General features: G+C 40.7%; 1 pseudogene; it reads right to left on the bottom strand.

Moving 5' to 3' along the window:
- Positions 1 to 1,056: 1,056 nt before the first annotated feature.
- On the bottom strand, positions 1,057 to 2,210 carry LOC113180685 (ENTH domain-containing protein 1 pseudogene; annotated as a pseudogene).
- Positions 2,211 to 5,806: the final 3,596 nt, after the last annotated feature.

The following is a 5,806-nucleotide window of genomic DNA, read 5'->3' as shown; positions in this document are numbered from 1 at the left end:
ATGTTTAAGTATATTACCCTATGGAATTCAAGAAGTCAAGAGTACTTATTTATATATATTTAGCAGTTAGTACTTTAACTTTGTAAATTAATCAGATGTCTATAACAAGCACATTTATGATTAATCCCATCTATGTTAAATCTAACTTACTTATTTTTAACTGTAATAACCAGGATATCAGCAAGTATAGTTAACAGTACTAGCCATCTCTTTCCTGTTAAAGAAAAAATCCTAGAAGCAATGATATTACATTCTAGACATTTTATAGAAATTAACATTCTATTGTCTGACCACCTAGAAAAACTTGTGAGTTAGTAATTTTAAAGACGTGTTTATTCTCATCTGTTCACCTAATTTACCCAAATGAAAGTACATGAAAGAGAATACAAAAAGAAAAAGAAAAATGGAGGCCGACCCCATGGACCAGTGATGCTTTTTTATTCAGCACCAGAGGGACACACCTTTGGGGGGAAAATGACAGTGGGCCTCCACAGGGTCTGGATTTTATAGGGTCTTAGCAGAGCCTGGTCATGGAGGAGTTATTTACTTTCAATGGGCCCTTTTGGTGGGCAGGGCCAGGTCATGAAAGGAGTTTGGGGGCTGGGGTGGAAGGACAGGTAGGGTAATAGGAAGGAAGTTTCCTTGGGGCCTCTTTTCCATATCCTTCAATGACTTTTTGCCCATGGTAATGGGAATCTAGAAAATGCTACGGTAAGTCTTTGAGATGTGGAACCATCAAGTTCTATCAAAATTTCAGTTGAGATTATTAGATTTGATGTGAACTTCCCTCAGAAGACTAAGGGTTCTGCAAAGATTTGTTGGTTTGCAGACCACTCCCATTCATGATCATGGGATGGCTACTCCATGCTCAGATCTGGTGTGGTCTACTGTACTTTTTACCTCAGCTAGAAGCATTTTAATGGAATTGTTTGCTTCGAGTTCCCTAGGCAAGCCTCTGGTTGGCTGAAAACTAGAAAAGTGGTCTACATTTTGGTGGAACACTCTATCCAATTACTGCTGAAAATATGACTTGCCTTGTTTTTAGCAGAATCAGAGTTATCTGGAAGCATTTCCAGCAGATTGAGGTTGTTCATTTTTCTCTTCATCAGAAAACAATGGACCACTGGGAGCAAAATGGCAAGGAACCTTGGCTGTCACATCTTTATGTTTAAGGGAGGCCGAAGGTGATGGCTGGTGGAACAAAGACCAGAAGGAAGATCCAGTCAAGGTTGGGGGTAAGCAATGAACTGAATTCTCTGGAGGGCCCGAATCAGGAGGTGACATGAATAAAGTAGAAAAGGAAGATGTTCCCTCAGAGATAGTTGGAAATTTGTCTGCAGAGATTTTTTTTCCCCATGAGTGAGTTGGTATAGCATCTGCATCCCAGAGAATGGAAACTTCTGCTTGTCCTTCTGACAACCAAGTAGTTGAAGAAATAATGGAAGGAGGTACTGATGGCAAAAGTGGCTTTGGATCCTCATCATAAAATAGTATCTAGTCTTCTGTTGATTTCCAAGTAGGTATCTTGAGTAGTAGAATCTCCTGGGACAACATAGTGCCAGCAGGTAACTAACTGCATGTCTTGATGCTGCTCTTATTTTAATCCTGCTTTTTTTTTTTTTTTTTTTTTTTTTTGCTACATAGTCTTGCCACCTTAAAAAGCTGGTACTGGAATTATTGTTGTAGGACAGATGAACATGCTGTTGGTGAATTACCTGTACCAGGTAATCCTTTAGGAAATGTCATGGAGTAGGAGGGACATAGTCTAGTCTGCCATGCCACTTCCCTCTTTATACAGTATCTATCTGTACATCCATTAGCAATATTATGATTTGCTTAGAGTTTTCCCAGATATGATAACCTTGATCTTTTCCAGCTTCATCTATGTGTTGAAAGTCTTTTAATACTTGAAGATTATAGAACACCTCTCTGCAATGATGAATAACTTTCTTTGATCCATTCTTGATGAGATAATCTGCTAGGGTAAGGGATTTTTACACTTGGCACCAGTTCTTCCCATGGTCACGGAATCTCTGCCATAGCATATTCATAATCCCCGAGAGAGAAATTGTGTTGAAAGTCAGATCACTGGTATTCAACATCAGAGGACTAGAGGGACCCCAAGAATCATGAGAACTTGCTTCCCTGACTTTTATTTCAGCATCTGGGTCATTTTTCACGAAGCTTTTCACTTGCTTCCTAAATGCCATAGGTAGGAAACGTTTGAAGGTGAAAAGGGAGAGAGCAATGGAACAGGAATTTATGTTACTGGTTTATAAAACTCTTGGCAGGTAGCTCTGCTGCTCCCAAATACAAATGATTAATCTCCATGTCGATAAAGTATCAATTTCCTGATGGAATGTGCCAGCCATGGCCCAGGGCCTTTTCCCCCTGCTCAAATTCAAACCCTCTGAATTTTACTTTAATCTGAATTTCATCCTTTGGATGCCTAACAATCGTTCATGATCACTCATGGTTAATTACCTTTTCTTCGAATAGGTTAAAAAGCAGGTATGAACCAGGTATGCTGGCATATTACTAGGGAGGCTGAGGTGGGAGGGTCACTTGAGACCAGCCTGGGCAACACAGTGAGACTTCACCTCAATAAACCAAAAACCAAGCTGGGCACAGTGGCACATACCTGTAATCCCAGTTGCTTTGGAGGCTGAGGCAAGAGGATTGCAAGTTCAAAGCCAGCCTCAGACATTTAGTGAGGCCCTAAGCAATCAATGAGAACCTGTCTCAAAATAAAGGGGTGGGGATATGACTCAGTGGTTAAGTGCCCCTGGGTTCAATCTGTGGTACCAAAAAACAAACAAACAATGTGGATGGTCATCAAAGGTAAAATTGACTTGGAACTCAAGCCCTCATGAATTTGTGTGCTTGGAAAAACAATGACTGCATTTAGTTGGTGTAGGTCGTAATGCTTCAATACCAAACAGCTCCAAAATCTAAGTAGCTCCAAACTACGTAAATTTATTTACACAGACTGACAGGAGCTTCACACATCAGTTGGCACCACAGTGGGAAAGGAAGAAGGATAACATGCACTGACAGTTTATAGTTTCTTACCCGATATGACACATGCCACCTCTGTTTATATTGTTAGACAAAATAAATCCCATGGTCATGTAAAACTTCAAGGGAACAGGGGAATTGGAATCCTTCCCTATCCATTAGTCTATTTATATTACTAAAATGAGATACCTGAGGCCAGATACTTTGTAAATAAAGAGGTTAGCTGGATGTGGTGGGCCACACCTGTAATCCCAGAGACTTGGGAGACTGAAGAAGAAGGATTGCAAATTTGAGAACCCCTCAGCAACTTATCAGAGGCCCTAAACTAGGGAGATTCCTATCTCAAAATACAAAAGAACAAGGGCTGAACTTGTGATCCTTCTGCCTCAGTTTTCTCACCCCCCCCCCAAAAAAAAGAAAAGAAAAAAAGAGGTTTATTTAGATCATGGTTCTGGAAGTTCAAGGGATTGGCACCAGCATCTGCTCAGCTCTGGGGAAGGCCTCACGAGAGATGGTATCACCTGAGACAGCAAGAGATCATATAGTGAGACAGGAAACCAAGTGGCCCAGGATTGTTCTTTTATAACTCTCTTGGGAGAACTAGCTTGGGGTCCTATGAAAATTACCATAATGTGTCCCAAGGACAGTGCCTCAAGCAAGACCTAAAGACCTCCCACTTGCCCACCTCTTACCATCAGCACACTGAAACCAAGCTTCCAACACAGGATGGGGACACAAACCACACCCAAATCTCAGCACCCAGGTTGAGAAGACTCAGCTGCCGGTGAATGACAGCTTTATGTGTGTGTAGTGTATTGTGAGGGTCTGTATACGAACAGAATGATGCTAATTTTAATTTCTGGAACAAGTGTAACATTTTTAAAAATAACTCTTTCTTGGGGCTGGGGATGTGGCTCAAGCGGTAGCGCACTCGCCTGGCATGCGTGTGGCCCGGGTTCCATCCTCAGCACCACATACAAACAAAGATGTTGTGTCCTCCGAGGGCTAAAAAATAAATATTAAAATTTAAAAAAATAACTCTTCCTTCCTTTCTTTCTTTCTTTCTTTCTTTCTTTCTTTCTTTCTTTCTTTCTTTCTTTCTTTCTTCCTTTCTTTCTGAACCAGGGCCCTTGGTTCATGCTAGGCAAGCAATCTGCCACTGAGCTGTATCTCCAACCCTGCTCCTTTTATGTAAAAAAACATTTATTCCATTATAAAAGCACTTACTGTTAGTTGTGGAGAGTAACAGCCCTACTGGTGAACTAGGTCACCCAAAATGGTGAAGGCATCAAATAGTAGTGAAGGACTAGTCCTAAAATAAGCAAACAACCAAATTAAGTGGTTTTTATCAAGGATTAATTTAACTTTGAGAACAAATATCAATTTGCTCTTCTCAACTTGACAGTCCACCTGCGGTACAACTGTCAGGTAAAAATATCTGTATAACTTGGTGGTCCCAAGTTTAAACAAACAAACAAAAAAAAAACAGAACAGAAAACATTTCACACAAGGAAAGAAATTGCCAGGCACAGGATGCAGCCTGTAATCCCAGATACTCTGGAGGCTGAGGCAGGAGAATCACAAGTTTCAGGTCAGCCTCTGCAATTCAGTGAGGAGGCCCTCAGCAACTTAGTGAGACCCTGACTCAAAATTAAAAATTAAGAAAAAGAAAAAAGACTGGGGATGTCACTCAGTAGTAAAGTGCTCTTGGGCTCAATCCTCAGTACAAAAGAAAAGTAAAGGAACAAAATGAAAACAACTCAAGAAATACACTAGTGAGTTGGGTGGTGTCACACACCTGGAATCCCAGCGACTCAGGAGGCTAAGACAGGAGGACAGTTCCAGGGCAGCCTCAGCAACTTAGTGAGACCCTGTCTCTAAAAATAATAATAATAAAAAGGGCTGAGTGAGGATGTAATTCAGTGGTAAAGTACCCCTGGGTTCAATCCCCAGTAATGAAAGAGAAAGAAGAAGAAGAAAAGAAAAGAAAAAGAAAAAGAAAAGAAAAAGAAAAAGAAAAGAAGAAATATACTATATGTGAGCAAAAATACATGAGGAAGGAGGAACATGTAGTTTTTCACTTAATTGAAGAAACCAAGAGGAGAATGGTCTATAAAAATGTGCATCCTGGAATGTCAAGTGTGAAGATTTTAGACAAAAATCTAAATGACTTGAATCTCCCTGAATGAAAATGATATCTTGCAGTATTTATATTTCACCCCCCCCCCCCGCCATTTTTTAAAGTTTTATTTTGGAATAGTCTCACTAAATTGCCCAGGCTGGCCTCCTGCCTCAACCTCCAGAGTAGCAGGGATTATAGGCATGCGCCTTTCCATCCAACTAATTAACTACTTCTAATAGAAAGAATCGGTAAAAATATTCAAACTGCAGAAGTGGGAGTGTAGCTCAGTGGTAGAGCACACGCTTAACATGTGTGAGACCTTAGGTTCAATTCCAGTAAACACACACACACACACACACACACACACACACACACATATACACACACACATGCACACAATCAAATTGAGAAGAAAGAAAGAAAGAAAGAAAGAAAGAAAGAAAGAAAGAAAGAAAGAAAGAAAGAAAGAAAGAAAGAAAAAAATGGGTGCTGGGCATGGTGGCACACACCTATAATCCCAGCTGCTCGGGAGGCTGAGGCAGGAGGATCAGGAGTTCAAAGTCAGCCTCAGCAATGGCGAGGCACTAAGCAACTCAGTGAGATCCTGTTTCTAAATAAAATACAAAGCAGGGATGGAGTTGTGGCTCAGTGATGGAGTGCCCCTGG

The sequence above is a fragment of the Urocitellus parryii genome, chromosome 6 (genome assembly GCF_045843805.1).
Source record: "Urocitellus parryii isolate mUroPar1 chromosome 6, mUroPar1.hap1, whole genome shotgun sequence".
Lineage (NCBI taxonomy): Eukaryota > Metazoa > Chordata > Mammalia > Rodentia > Sciuridae > Urocitellus > Urocitellus parryii.
This window is presented reverse-complemented; position numbering and strand designations above follow the sequence as displayed.